Raw genomic sequence first — 16,154 nt, forward strand, 5'->3', positions numbered from 1 at the left:
TTCACCTGGGAGCCAGTGTCTACTCCCCAAGGAACAGAAGTGAAGCCAAACAAACTAAACTGAAATAATTGGCTTGGAAAGGGTATCTGTTAACACATCTTGCTTATGGAAAATACAAGGAATCATCTTCCAACAGCAGCCATATGACTTTAAGGTGCAACTTCAGGGAAAGAAAAGTAATGAAGTGTGCAAAAGTTTTTTCTTTAGAATGGCAAATGGGAAACCTCTTTTATTTTCCAAGTTATTGGTTTGCTCTCTTCAAATAAGACAGATTTTTTACTAACAAAATAAATCTGAAAGAATAAAAAAACAAGCAATTTGTAAAAGTGGGGTTTCAGCTCCATGACTCTGAGGTAATAATGGGATAAACAGGTAATAATCACCATCTCCTTATTTTATAGATACTGGTACATTTAGACTATATATATATATATTTTAAACCTCACCTGAGGATACTTTTCCATTGATTTTTAGAGAGAGTGGAAGAGAGAGGGAAAGACAGAAATATTGATGTGAGAGAAACACATCGATTGGTTGCCTCCTGCAGGAACCCGACCAAAGCCTGGGCTGGGGATGAGCCTGCAACCTAGGTATGGTGCCCTTGACCAGAATCAAACCCAGGACCCTTTGGTCTGTTGGCTGATGTCTATCTACTGAGCCAAAGTGCCTAGGGCCAGACAATATTTTTGCTTTAATAACCAAATCTTTCATTTTCTGGACTTAGGGAAGACAGCTCAGGTTTATTAAACAAACTATAGAAGAAGGACCACCCAACTTTGGAAGCAATTTCCTTCCTGTTAGTAAAAGAAAATAAATGAAAGTCAAAGGCAAAGGCGGTGGTTCTGGAAGCATGTGTCTGCCCTGGCTGCAGTGTGATATGGTGGAAGCAGCAATGACTATGCAAGTCACTCATCCCCTCATCAAATTTTTGTTTCCACCTTCACAAGCTCATGGACCCCTTGGGAACACCAGTGCATCTGTGAGCCTACCATAACATAGTTGAACTTATTTAATATTCATTGACTGAAAAAAATAACTAATGACAGCAAGGTACTCTAAATTCAGTAGTGCTTTTGAATAAATTTGCATTTTTAAAATCTCAACAATTAGCATCTTTGTATGTTTACCCAATGTGTGTGTGTGTGTGTGTGTGTGTCATATTAAAATGTTCAATCAACAGACAATGTTTAATAAGTAGATGGATTTGAGGACCCTTATAAGTAATCTGTAGCTCCCCAGGAATCTTCAGCTGCCAGATGGGAACTACTAAACCCTTTCTTTCTACTAAAGACTCCACGGTACAAAAATAGATTTTTAGAAGGCATTTCAGCATGTTATCTTGCAAAAACCTGCAGTCTATATGCATTGAAAAAGAGCCAGAGGATTATACACTGAAATGGTAATAGCATTCACTGAGGGCTTAGAATTGTTTAGGGAGGTTTATTTGCTTTTCTGTATTTTCCAACTTTTCAAATATAGTTATTTGTCCCTTACACAGTAAAAACAAACAAAAACAACAAAAAGCTAAACAAAAAAACGTAACCAAAGTTTTCCTTGCCACCATATCAGGAAGGCCTTGGCAATCCTCTGTCAACTTACAAACCCAGATTCTAGGGAAATGTCCCTAATAGCTGCCCTCACTGTCTCATGGGGACCCATTCCTGCAAAGTGATGTAGGAAACTATGGAAATCTAAATGTGTATTCTACTACCATGGCATATTTATTGAAAACAAAATCTATGGCAAGAACTACATTTTTATCACAAAAGTAATCCTATCACACTTCTCCCTAAATTCTTCAATGGCTCTCCCACTGACCTGTAGGGTAATTTCATGCCCCAAACTTTCTGATACTCCCTAGTCTCATGCCTGACCTCTCTGCTTAGTAACCATCTCTGGACCTGTCAAGGCCCTTCAGAGCCATCTTTCTTGCTATTTCTTAAAATAGTGTAGTCATTTCCCAGAGCACATCCTCTGGAACAAAGGCTCTCCAGTTCTTTTAATAGCATTCACTTATGTAGGAACAAAGACGGCTTCACTATTCTATGCATTCCCAAGAAAGATTACATAGACAGCAAACCCATTTTTTAAAAGAATTAACAGCAATCCAGATATGTCTCCATCATCTAATTATTTGAAAAATATAGGTCAAAAATACTAGTTACGTGAAAATTAATGACAGGTCCAAAACCTGATGCACTGAAAACTGTTAGTAACTCAATTATTTATGTCTATATATGCGGGAGGGGTGTACAACAGCACCAAGTATGGTAGTGACCACTATTTATCTCCCAACTTCCAGTCAATTTTTGCTTGGCACATGACCACCTAAAATAAAAATCATATACCCCAGTCTTCTTTATAGTTAGGAGTTTAAATGCAACTAAGTTTTGGTCAAGGAAATATTAAAAGCAAGTGCTGTGTTGTGCTGTACTTCCAGAAAATCTTATCAGTGAGAAGACACACCCATTCTTACTCCATCCTATTGCATGGAATTGTATGTGATGAATGATAAGTAGAGTTTTACTAGCCCTTCTGGACCATTAGGATGGAGGCACAGTCTAGAAATGACAAAATAGTGAGTCAGAGGACATTAGGTCCCTGAATGAATAATTTCTATAGTTCTTATTCCAGTTCTAGATCACCTACGCTGGATTCTTTAGGTCTTGGTATTTGAAGGACAATTTCTTTTTAAAGATCTCTATACTTGTAGTCAACCTTAATCTTAACAGATATATGAAACTTTGTATGACAACCAGGCATTTTAGCAGAATACAGAATTAGAACCCTTAATGAAATTAATAACTCACTAAGTTCACTTAGTTAATATCATGTATTAGTGATGCTTAGCAGCTCATTTAGAAAGATAGCATCCTCGTCAAACCTCCCAGAGGCTGAAAGACCGTGGGGTTGGGTATATTTGTCTAAACTGAGTGTTTTTCTTTTCTTGTTTTTCTTTAAAGGAAGCCTTTACTAAAAGTGAAACAAATCACAGAGGGAGAGTTCCCAGAATTCAAGGAGCCAAGGCATCACTACAAAACAGCTCAAATTCATTCTTAGTTTTAATGTTGTTGCTGGCAGAAACTATTAGTGATACTTTTCTTTTCAGCCCAAATCCCTATCTTTGAAAAAAATGTTACAGATGATATATTTCTAAAGTGTAAAAATAATAATTTCTATTCTACAAAATACCTAACCAACATTCTTCAAAACTGCCAAGGTCATGAAAAACAAGGAAAGATTGAGAAATTGTCACAGACCAGAGGAGATGAGGGAGCATGATGACCAATGGTAATGTGGGTTCTGGACTGGGTCCTGGGGGGTGGGCAGTAGGGTTTGTGGGGTGTGGGGAGGAGAGAAGCACTAGAGCAGGAAAAATGGTGACATCAAAATAAGGCCTGGAGTTTGTTTGATAGTGATGTACCAGTATTGGATATTTAATTGTAACAAATAAAGCTAATATAAGATGTGAATAATCAGGGAAACTGGGTGAGGACACACAGAAACTCTCTGTTCTATCTCTACAACTCTTTTATGCATCAAAATCATTCTAAATTTAAATTTTATTTAAAAAATAGCAATATATATTGGTAAGTGGTTGATGAGAATGGCTGAGATAATAGGTATAAGGCCAGGGGCTTGCAGAAGGGATCCAATAAATGGCAATATCCTTCCTTCCAAGTAAACCCTTAAACCCCACCAACCCTTTTGTTATTAGATAAATTTTTTATATGTACTTCTGTCTTGGTATGGCTGAAAAACTTATTTTCTTATCATAAATGCTTATAAATTTGAAGATGTTTTCCTGCCCTTTTCTTCTATACCATCAATTATCTATTTGTTGTCAGGCTTATTTGCGTGGGTGTTTTGTGTTTTTTTTTTCATAGTTATTCCTCATTCTTCCTTGGAGTTTTTTCTATCTGTCATCTTTCTAAATTCCATACAAGAGACTAGATTTGGGATCTGAATCATACTAAGTGTCCTCACAGAGGCATCCTATAGTGAGCTTCTTAAGGACAAAGTTCTTCTTTTCTTCCTCCTTCTTTCTCTCCCTGGGTATCTCATACAGGAGGTTCCCAGTATGTTTCTGTTAAATTGATTTAAATGAATGAACATGGACTACAGTGAAATAATTGTTTCATGGTTCTTAAATGATTTATTACCTTTGCAAAATTTCAGCATGATGTCAGATTTAATTACAACACTAAACTTTTATTCCTCTCCTATTTATTTCAAAGCACCAGGTTAGACACATCTTCCAGACCATGAGTTACTCTTGTGAACAGGAGATGACCCTGCAAGTTCATGATCTCTGTCAAACAACAAGGACGAAAACAGCGAAGAAAACCCTATTTTATTTTAGTAAAATAAAAGCGTACCTAAGGTTCGACCGGAATTCCCACAATTGTCAAAAGATTCCTCACTTATTTCCAAAGAGCGTCTGGCAAATCAGCATGCTATTTTTTAAATTCTAGGTTCTTTCTTGCTCAGTTAGCCAATTTCAGTGTCTGGTGATAGATTTCTAATACCACATATATTTTATCATTTGTTGCCTCCACTCTCTTTTCTGTAGCTATCAGTAATAAATTCCACCCGTTTCTGATAGATAACAACATTCTGAAGTTTGTTTGGTAAATTATGATAAAAAAGAACACACAGAGTCAACTGAGAAGAAAAACATATCAATAAGACAAAGCAGTGGTGCCTCTAGGAAATTTTTTTAAAGCAAAAATGAAAAAAACAAAATGAGGAACACAAGAAGAAAACTAAAGAAGATAGAAGAAATACTTTAGTGTCTGTGATTTTTTAATCACAGTAAAGTTAAATCTGATTTAGAAGTTAAATACTCAGGTAAGTTGGTCCTCCGCATCCCAGTTGGTCTTGGATGAGCAATGGGGCCAGCAGTTCTCTGCTCTGGGCAGCTCAGATCCTCTTGGGCATTAGTCAGGACCAATCCCTGGAAGCAGTTGCTCTACCCTCATCACCATGGACCTCTTGATGGGCTCAAGTACACCAGCTTCTGGTGTGCTTTCACTCCTACAACCTCCACTCTCATTTGTTGTAGGATGACCCTCAGGGTGCTGTAACTCATTTTGCTTAATCCAGTACTTCTCAAAGTGTGATCCACAGATCAGCAGATTCAATGTCACCTGGGGACCTGTTGGAAATACAAATTCTTGGGCCATACCCCAGACCTACTGAATCAGAAAATCTAGGAGCAGGTCTCAATAATATACATTTTAACAAGCCCTCTACTTGATCCTGACACATGCTCCATTTTAGCCTCACTGACCACAGTTGGAAAGCCAAGTTACAGGGAGTTAATATTTTTGGAAGAGGCAACCCTTAGCCAATGCCAATAAATGTGGGAATACCAACACCCTGGCTGTCTGACCCCTGGTGAGAACAAAGCAGAGGTGGAACCCAGAACTGCCCTGTAGAACTGAACCAAAACGGCCCTCTGTGGAACTCTCTTGATGCATAACCTTACTTGGCTTCCTTCCCTTCACTTCCCTGCCTCACTGCTCCCCTCCCCTACCATTTTTTTCCTAGGACCACATCCTAATAAATCATTTAATATGAATCTCCAATTCAGAATCTGCTTATAGGGAACTAAACCAAAACTACCCCTTTCACTGAAAATTTTAACGTCATTGGTGATGGCCCTATGGCCTGGCATTACATTATCAATTGTTACTAGACTGTATACCAGAGGCTCGACATAACAATATAAATAGGACTCTCTCTGCCCTCAGAAAACTCAGGGTTATTGTTAACAGTGGTGGGGAGCAGACACATGCATGGATTTTGTCAATAGAGCAATATTGAAATTCTCAATAGTGCTAAGGAAACATTTCTCCTCAAAATTTCTGAATGAGGCAATAGTTCAACCTACTTGATGAAGAGTGGACAAGAATTAGTGAGTCGTAGTATGAAAAGTGAGGACAATATTTTAGCCAACACCATGAACTAAAACGTGGAAATGAGGAACAGAGAAAAGCCACACATCCTTTGGTGTTCATGTGGTGTCAAGTTGAAAATGAAGATGGGCAGGTGATGGACTTGAAAAAATGGGAAAGTTCCAAAGCACAGGAGGATTTCTATACCTGGCTAGGCAGTGTGCGTTTTCTTATGTGCATGATGGGTATGCACTGATGAGTTTTAAGCATGAAAATAACATGTCCAGAGTATATAGAAAGATCCTTCTGACTGAATTAAGAGGGGCAAGTCTATTAGCAGAGAAACCAAGTCAAAAACCATAATGATCATCTAAGCAAGACATAACAAGGGCCCGAACTAGAGCATAGGGAACCCAAGAAATATTTAGGATGTGAAATTGGCAAGACTTCGACTGAATGACAGGGAGGAGCCAGGTAAGGACAAACCCAGGTTTTCTGGCTTGAGTGATAAAATTAACTTAGAGTCACAATCATTTCCATTTTGCTAGTTTAGCACGATGACTGAAACAGTCATGCTAAGAATTGCCCCCCTATCTTGGGAATGCCAGATACAACTAATATTCTAAATTTACAGTCAGTAGAAAACTTGGTCGGAGCTGAAAGATACAAGGCAGCTTTGATTAGCATTGATACGGAATTGCCACTGATACAAAGGGGCTAGGGTTGCCAGGATATAGTGGAAATGGGAGGAAGTTGAGGCTAAATAGGGACTCCTAAAAAGGACATAGGGACAGAAACTATTTATTAATCCTTACTAATGCATTTCAGTATTTCAACATCTGGTATGCTGGTACCATGCACATCAGATGAATATCTTCCCTAGCAAACAAGAATGTTTTTCTTGTATTAAATTCTCCAACTCTCAGAATGTGGAGTATGAAAGGAGTCTAAGAGCAGTAATAAATTAAGTTAAATTAAATCAACAAAAACAACAGGTACGATCAATAAACCCTTTCAGTTAAATACGATTTATGAATGATTACTTTAAATGAAAGATTATGAAAATGTTCAATATTTCTCAATTAATAACATTCCAAGTCTGGAGAAAATGAGACATAGAGACACGCAAAAGTTTACCAAAAGAACAAACAGTAAAATGAAGATATATGTGTGTGTGTTAACCAGGGGAAGACAAAAACATAACCAATATGAGCTGTCAATATGTCAAACTGCAAAATGAATCCCACAAATTACTATTGGGAACGAAGCAAAGACAACACCTAACTCTGGCACATAAATATTCCCATCAAAGGCAGAACATGACTTATTAATCAGTACAGAGCTTTATTTATTAATCAGGCAGAACTATATATTAATCAGTACTAATGCATTTCAATATTTCAACAGGTCTGCTGGGACCAGGCACATTAGATGAATATCAGTTCTAGCAAACAAGGATGTTTTCCTTGTATTAAACTCTCTTCACCAAGCTGAAAGATGCCTGCAAAAAAAGGGAAAAGCCTGTGGAAATTGCCTGGAAGAGGTTTTATACTGGTGCCTTTGTATCTGGAGGGGCCTAACATACCACCCAGTCTAGTCCCATCCTCTTGCCCCTGATGCATTGGGAGCAAAAGTGACAGAATAGCAGAGTCAGCACAGAACTCACTTCCTCTTCTGCCCAAAGATTCAGTCTCTTGATTCTTAGAAAGACTCCCTGAGTAACAGAGATGCATATACTCACATCTCTCTTTTCCCTCTGCTCCATTTGACTTCAACTGCTTGGTATCCAAAACGAGAGAAATCGCAACAGGAAAGATCACTTTCAGGCTTTCACAAAAATAAGAGAAATATCAATGGGCCTCAACATCTCACCAGAATCTGAGAAAAGGTTGTCTGCTGGGGAAGAAGGCTGGGTTGTGGGTAAGAGTAAGAGGCAATCGTGGGAATCAAGAGATTTCCCCACCACCAAAGGAGTTCCTCTCTCCAAGAAATTTATAGTTACAGACTCAAATCCCAGTTTGAATAAAACAGAGCATAGTGTCTCACACACACACACACACACACACACACACACACACACACACACTATCTATCTATCTATCTATCTATCATCTACCATCTATCTGTCTATCTATCAATCATCTATCTAAAGACATGGACAGAAACTGATCAACATGAACAGTGCCATAGCTACAGCAGAGTTGGGGAGCTGGATGGTAGAGAGATTTCAGAGGGCGGTATGAGGTTGCCAGGGTATATTGGAAATGAGGAGATGTTAGGGGCTAAATGGTGGCCCATTAAGGGGACATAGAAACAGAAACTATTTATTAATCAGTACTAATGCATTTCAATATTTCAACAACTGGCCTGGTAGCCAAGCATATCAAATGAATATCAGTCCTCGCAAACAAGAATGTTTTTCTTCTACTAAACTCTTCAAATCCCAGAATGTGGAGCCCAAGTAGGGCATGGAAGAGAGTCTAAGGTCAGTAATGAATTAAATTGATCATAGTGATCTAGAAAACAAAGATGATAGGGCAGACCAGCATTAATAACTAAAGAAATGACTCAATTATCTAACTCAAGAGAAGACTAAAGAGGGACTCTTGCTGAAAGATCTGAAATTTACATTTCCTTAATGGTGAGGTTAATATGACCAGTTTTCTGGAATGGATACTAGGAAGTAAATGCTGGGGTGGTATGTTAAGGACAACAGCATTTCTCAGAACAGCATTTCTCAGAAGAGCCTCAGCACCCTCAGATAATTATTAAGAGTTTCCGAGGAGTCACAGAGATCAGAACCTAGAATGTGGAGAAGTCATGAGGGCAAGTTATCTGGGCAGGATGAGTAAACTCTCTTCATTCTGGATGTATCTGTGCTTTCCTGACCTTCCAGCCTCTGCAAGACAAATGTCAGAGTCCAACTTTGGACTTCAGTCTTGAGCTGAAGGAATCTAAGAAAATCAGAAAATGCAGTTAAGAAATTGATGGCAGCTGCATTAAAGAAAAATGATGATGTAATTGTTTGGGTTCTTTTATTAAGTCATCTTTAAAGTGTTACCTATTCACATGCATAAAATTTATTCCTTCCTCTTTGTTCTGTTTTAAAGGTGCTAATTTATTTAAGAGAGCTAATTGTATCCAACTCATTTATTCTCAAAGAATTGTCATGACTTTTAGCCTAAAAGGAAACAAATTCTGATCTGGCAAAATGAATGGAAATAGAATAAAATTCTGGTTTAAAATACACTAGCTTTGCTGCCATGGAAATTATAATTTTTTGATTGAATAATCAGGAGGTACCTCTACCACATACATCCAGGAACCAGAGGCATAGAAATAAATCTTGGCCCAAGTAACACAAGCAAAAGCCCCATAAATTTGTCCTCCTTATGTATCGTCCTCTATTCTCAAGTTCGCTGAATTCTTGGGCTGAGTAAGGATGTAGTAATATAATGATGAGGGGAGCCCTGTTTGGTCTCCCACTAAAACTTAGAGGAAGAATATGCAGCTGGAACATTAAGGTTCTAAGAAAAGTGAGGACTTTTGCAGAGTGAGAAACACACTGGAGTGAAACAAGGCAACAAGAAAAATCATGGGTTAAATCTGAGTGTAAAATTCTATGATGAAATTGATTTCATGATGAAACACTTTTCCAAATGAAGAGCTAAATGCAAGAGGCATTGGAGAATCATTTCAGTTCAGATGGGCTAACACTGGAGAGAAGACTACAGGGAATAATATTTCACAAAGTGGGAATGAATGAAACCAGCTGGTGCATCTTCCATTGATTTTTAGTCTCTACAGAACATTCTGTTTTTAGAAAACTTAAAGAAAGCAAATCCAAAATGATTTTTTGGTTTGTTTTTTGTTTAAGTGTCCAGACACAACAAGTTCTTCCTGAGGAAGCAACAACAATAAAGAAATGTAAACTAAAGAGACATAAGTTGGCTATTTACACAATATTACTTACAATATCCCAATAATAATCAAGTACTTCCATCTAACCCTAGGTTCTGTCTGCGCAGTTGTATATAATCTATACAATTTTACATGCATTACTTATTTCGACTTCCCAACAATTCCAAGAGGTTGCCAGGGCATCATTAGGCCCATTTCATAGATAATGGAACTGAGACAGAGAGAGTAGAGGACTTATTAAAGGACAAATACAAATTGTGGAACCTGAACTTGAACTCACATGTCCTTGCCACATGCAAATCCAGGAAAAGGATGATAAGAGAGTACTCTCAGCCGCCAGCCTGCTGGATTTGGGCCGTGTAAGAAATTAACCTCCCTATAACTCAGTTTCTATACCTATAAAGTGGAGATAATAATAGTACCTACTTCATAGGACTGTTGTAAGGATAAATAAGTTAATATTTGCAAAGTGCTTGGCACCTCATAAGTACCATGCATGTGGCTGTTATTGTTAACATACATACACATATTTGGTTCCACCTCTCCTTTCAAACATAAAGATATATATTTGTGAAGTTTTGTTTCCAATATTTATACTTGTATTTACTAAAGCTCTCAACGTGCTGAGCAAAATCATTAGCAAGTTAGCATCTGACACCAACCCAGAGCCTTAACTGTGTGTGGATCCTGATAAAGCCCTGCTCTTACAGCTCACCATCCTTCTGTCAGGTAATTGATTATAGTCATGCTCATCTCATCACTCAGATGGAATGAGATCTGTTACCTTCCTGTTTATTGTCATCGTAGATGCAATCTTCGAGTTGGAATAGACTGACAGCTGTCTGAGGGGAGGGGAGAGGGGGACTGGGTGAAAGAAGGTGGAGGGATTGGCCAAAGAACATATATGTATAATCCATAGATACAGACAACAGTGTGGTGATGGCCAGCGGGAAGGAGGGGTAAGGGCAGGTAAGGGGTGATAGAGGAAGGTGGGCAAAGGGGTGGGGGCAAATGGGGACATCTGTAATAGTATAAACAATAAAATAAATTTTTAAAAAATATAAAGAGAATTGGGGCTGCCTAAATTATGCAAACTCACAATGACCCAGAGGAGGAGGCACTTTGTAAAATACTGTAGATTGAAAAAACATAAAATATCCCAGTTTCCCTCTGATTGCGAATTTTTCTCTATCTCCCCAAGTGCAGCCTGCTATTTACTCCCTTATCACAGAGATCACGTCATCTGAAAAGGTTCTGTATAAAGAATGAGGCCTTGGTAAGAATGGGCCCTGCCTCACCCACTCGCCCACTCTTCCCTTCTTCTCAAAGGGTGGTGGCTGGCCCAGGACCAGCAGGACCTGGGAACTTGTGAGAAATACCAAATCCAGGCCCCACTTCAGACCTACTGCATCAGCATCTGCATTTCAAAAAGATCTCAGGTCCCTTTGCATGGAAAGTTGGAGAAGCACAGGGCTACCTCTCTGCAGGTGGTTTATTTGCAATTTCTCTTTTACTGGAAGGGTCATTTAAAGAATAACACCGTGCTAGTTGTTCCGGGGCTGGTTAGTCAAGATTAGCAGAAATTTGATAGTCAGAACTGTGGTACACTTTAACAATCGCCTAGAACTAAAGACAGCCAGGCTCTTCCTGATTTTCTCTAATGTCTTTTGTTAGTTACTTATGAAAGCTTGAAACAGCAGATGTGGCCTCAACCTGCCACAACCCAGAAAAATACAAGAATGAGTCATCCCACTCCATAATTAGCAGAGCAGGCCTGCCTGTTGATTCATAGCTGGATGGGCCCAGAAATGAATGAAAAGCCAGGCCAGATGATCATCTCTCTGCAAAACTGGGCCCAGAAGGCAACCTGGAAGGTAATAAACACCTTGGCTGCAATGAAGAAGTTCCAAGAGACTCCATCCAGTGAGAAGAGGGGGCGGGGGAAGAAAAAAAGCTTAATGAATCACTCTAACTCTAGAACTACTTAAAGCATGAAAGTCAAAATCTGTTTAAATGACTAACATCATCCATTCAGAGAAGCGACCTTCGCAGATAAGAAAGTTGTAATGGGATCACTCAGGACAAGCTCTACCCTCAAAGAGAGACATGGGAGCCCCAGAGGAGTTAGTCACTAACCATTACTGTGCCAGCCTCCTGGTCACTTCATCTTCGGCAAGAAAGTATATTTTAAAATTGAATATAATTCAGTAAGTGTCACTTAGGCAGCAACTATATCCCTAGCGTGGTGGGAATTTCAAACATGGAGGCGATTCAGGCTGTTCTTTAAGTGCTCTGCAGTCACTCATGGTGTGTGTCAAGAGTGAGCCTCTGTTACAATTTTGAGAAAAATTATTATTTTTATGCATAAATACTCTGCTTCATTTGGTGAGGAGGGGAGGGCGAAGCTGGGAATGTAGAAAGCACTCTCCAGGCAACAGGTCCATAAGCAGTAGGCCCGGTGAAAATCAAAACCATAAATTTTAATATCTCTTTGACATTTAATGGTTTTCAAACACTTACGCATAGGCTACTGATTTGTAGATACTCTGGATCCCTATAAAGAAGATAAGGGAAGTGTTTTTCCTTCTGACTTAACAGAAAAGGCATTGCAGCTCAGAGAACGGAGTGAGTGAGTCATGCTTCCATAGACGGGAAGGGGCAGAAAAAGAATTTGGTCTCAGATTCTATATTCCACTCTAGGTCTTTGTGAACTCTCCCATGCTAAGTCCTAAGTTGCTTGCCAAGAATATCTACGTACCTTTCTTCACTCTAATGTTGACCTAACATTACCCTGTGAAGTAGAAAGCAGCAGGGACTGGTGTTCTGATTTTCAGACGAGAAGCTTGTCCAATGGCTCTAGCAATGGGTCATCAGGACTGAAGCTCCAATCTTTGGGTTCCTAAACTGGGGAGCTTTTCTCTGCTTTCCTGATGTGAGTACTCTCTGAAATCCATTTCCTAACCATCTTGGATACCTGGTTTGACTATATTTCATCGCTTTCCTTGCAATTCAGTTCAGCCATGTGACTTAATTCTGGTCAATGGAATGAGAGTGCAAGGTATGCCTCTTCTAAGGCTTGGTCCATACAAGTGTCATGTGCACAGTCTTCTAAGCCTCCTCCCCGCTCACTAACTGGAATGGAGACAACAGTGACACTCTTGTCAGTCATGTATTGACACTAGCAGAGCCACAGTCAGCCTAGGTCCCTGAGTGACTGCAGGGAGCAAAGTCACTTTTGCCTTCCACCTCACCAGCAACCTCAAACTGCCCTGAACAATCATGTTTGGGTCAACTTGTTTTAATACTTGGATTATCTTGGCCCTGATACACAACCAGCCCTGCAATCCCGCTGTCTGGGGCATCAGCAGCAGCCGCATACCTTTTGCTCTGCTTCACAGAGACTCTCAGATCCATCCCTGCAGTGATTCTTTGGGACACCCATTAACTCATCCAGTCAAAATAACCCAGGGAGACGAGCAATCAGACACAGCTATTTGGAGGCAGCGTAGAGAAGTAGATGAGATCAGGCTTTGTGGGATAAAAATCTCAGTTTGAAGTCTAGCTCTGTTATTTATTAGCTGTTCAAACTCTGGCTGGTCCCTTAGCTTCTCTGAGTCTTGGTTTCCTCATTTTATAGATGATAATAAGCAGCAATAATGTTATGGTGAACTTTTGTACTGATATTTAGAGAGAGGAGGGGGAGAGAGAGAGAGAGAGAGAGAGAGAGAGAGAGAGAGAGAGAGAGAGAGAGAAACATTGATGTGAGAATATCGGTTTCTTCTCGTATGTGCCCTGACTGGGGATCTAACCCATAACCTAGGCATGTGGGTGGCCTGACCATAAATTAACTTGCAACCTTTTGGTGTACAGGACGATATTCCAACCAACTGAGCTACCCGGCCAGGGCTGTTACGTTGAATTTTAAGCCATATCACAACTTATATGATATGCTTGCACAGACCCTGCCACCTAAAGGATACTTGGTAATCTATAGGCATTATTAATACATATTTAGCATGTGCCCTGCTGACCTTTTCTGTCACCACAACACAGTTTGACTTGTGGCTGAAAGTATGGGTTGTCAATAATGGATCAGAGGCACGAGCTCTTCTTCATTTGGTATTCTAAAGAGGACACAGCTACGGAAGGCAGTTAAGACAAGGCGATAAAGGTAAGTGCTGTTGAGATGAGTTAGTGAAATGAACAGAAGCACATTTATCTCCAGCATGACTGGATTTTACTGATCATCCCGGGTCAACCTGCCAAGTAAGATCTACTTATCAGCAAAATGCCTAAGTCATGCAAACCTAGAAGGTTCCAGATTGGATTTTACCAATAGTCTACATAAACAAAGCAGCATGTAACTCAAGATACATTCAATATTATGCTTCTAAGAGGCTTTCAGAGAATTCCAGAGGGTTAAAAAGAGTTACATTTTCTTATCTGTTGGTAACTGGCTTAATGGTGATAGGGTCATAATGTTTGCTTTGTGACTGCCGGATTTCTTTCATTACTATCTTTGCCTAATAATTTTAAATCTTGATTTTGGAAACTTCCCATTTACCAAAGTGCTTAGTGAACATAACACAGACACACACGTGGACACCACGGGGTTTCCATTGCTTTCAACCTAATGAAACCATCGCCAAAATAAAATGTGCCCATATGAAACGATAGCCATGCAGTATATTATTTTCAAATGCCATGCCATGCCAAAGTCTCATGTTATTCAATATTGCATTTTCAAAAGGACAATCTCTAAGTTCAAGTATATTTAGTGACATCATATGTTACCTGTTAAAATGCATTCACGTTGAGAGCAAGTACATCCTTCCTGGGATTATCAAACCATTAGGAGCTGCCTTTTCTGCAGGCAGAACAAAAGGGGATGATTAGATCGGATAGCACCTTCAAAGATTGGCTGTTGTGATTTTTACTGTGTTTCTCAGCCTCGTCCCTTGCCGGTATTTTAGCATTAAAGCTGAAGCATGGTGAACTGGGACTCCATTCGCTGGGGTAACACTGACAAAATGCTCATCACACCCCTGCACAGACATCAAGGACCACGGGCCAAAGACTGGGTGCGTCTGCCTCTGAGCTGTCTCCTTTCCATTCCCTCTTCTCCATCCTAACGGTCGCCACCCTGCTTAGTGCTACTCTGTCCTGAACCCACTTGCAATCTTCCCTTTTCAAGAAGAGACTAGGCCTCAAACTCAGAATCACTGGCAGGTGTGCGTATCTAACAAGAAACGACTTGGTTTTATTTTTAGGATATTATTTCCTAAAACTAAACTTCCATTTATGAAAAGTGATACTGTTTTTTTTCCTTTAAGGGCATTATAGAAGTATTTGATAGGCAGACAGACATATAGATATTGATACTAGTATTCTTTAAATAAATATTTAAGTAAAAATAAATCAATTTAAAGAAAAAACATTAGGCAATTGTACACCAAAATACATGAAGATGTAAGGTAAAAACGAAAGTTAGGAAATGTCATTTTAAAGCAACATTAGCCTCCTAATGTGATATAGGTTTTATAGTTTTGGTTTTCTTCTAAGCAATTTATTCACACTGGTGCTGTGTTCATGAAAAAATAAAAATAAAAGCCACTTTCTCTCTCCAATGGTTACCTTTGCCAATGAAACTATACACACTATTTCCTTGGCCTGACATCCAGCCCTTTACAGCATATTCTGATACTCCCTGGTATTCTCCTGCTGTTCCTTTATGCCTCCAGGCTACAGCCAAAAAAGAACTTTGTACTGACTCACCACACACTTTCTTATTTCTCTTTTTGCTTAGGTTGTCCCTCTGCCTAGCTCATCCTCCTTACTCCCTGACAAAGAAGTTTTTGCTATTTCTCTCGTCTCTGAAGTACTCCTAAGGCCTATCCACATTGCTCTTCAGGATTCATTATGCCTTACTTTCTTTTACAGCTGTATGTCAGAACCTCCTGGGAGACTTTTTAGATGACAGATGCTTTAGCCCCAGCCTTAGACACTCAGGTTTAGTGTATAGCCTGGGCCTTGGAGGATCTGAGATGCTCTCCGGAGTCACTAATGGGCAGCAAAGTTCAGGAACTATCGCTAGAGACATATGATCTTCTCTCGGCCCCTGCTTTGGACCTTTCAGCCTTTTACGTCTGTTCACCTTGGTACGGATGGAATGGCGGTGGGAAAACAATCAAGAATCCATTTCAGCATTCTGACCAGATCTGGGGCTGGGCTTGCTAAGTCTGACCTGGACTTGCTCCAGCACAGCCCCATCTCTAATGAATTCCCATCATGATTCTATCACTTTATTGTGCAGGTTATTGGAGATAGATCACC

The 16,154-nt window shown here is 39.6% G+C and overlaps 1 protein-coding gene across 7 annotated transcripts in view; it reads right to left on the reverse strand.

Moving 5' to 3' along the window:
* LRRC3B (leucine rich repeat containing 3B) overlaps positions 1–16,154 on the reverse strand; it is an 80,236-nt gene that overhangs the window by 30,672 nt on the left and 33,410 nt on the right. For 3 of the 7 annotated variants that reach the window (XM_070391093.1, XM_070391094.1, XM_070391096.1), the window contains one exon: positions 14,616–14,688. The exons of the other annotated variants lie outside the window; for them this stretch is intronic. The gene's annotated coding sequence lies outside the window, so the exon portion shown is untranslated. The remainder of the gene's footprint in view (positions 1–14,615; positions 14,689–16,154) is intronic. 7 annotated transcript variants of the gene reach the window in all.

This window comes from Myotis yumanensis, unplaced genomic scaffold (assembly GCF_028538775.1).
Source record: "Myotis yumanensis isolate MYYU_CA2020_CCGP unplaced genomic scaffold, mMyoYum1.0.hap1 SCAF_14, whole genome shotgun sequence".
NCBI lineage: Eukaryota > Metazoa > Chordata > Mammalia > Chiroptera > Vespertilionidae > Myotis > Myotis yumanensis.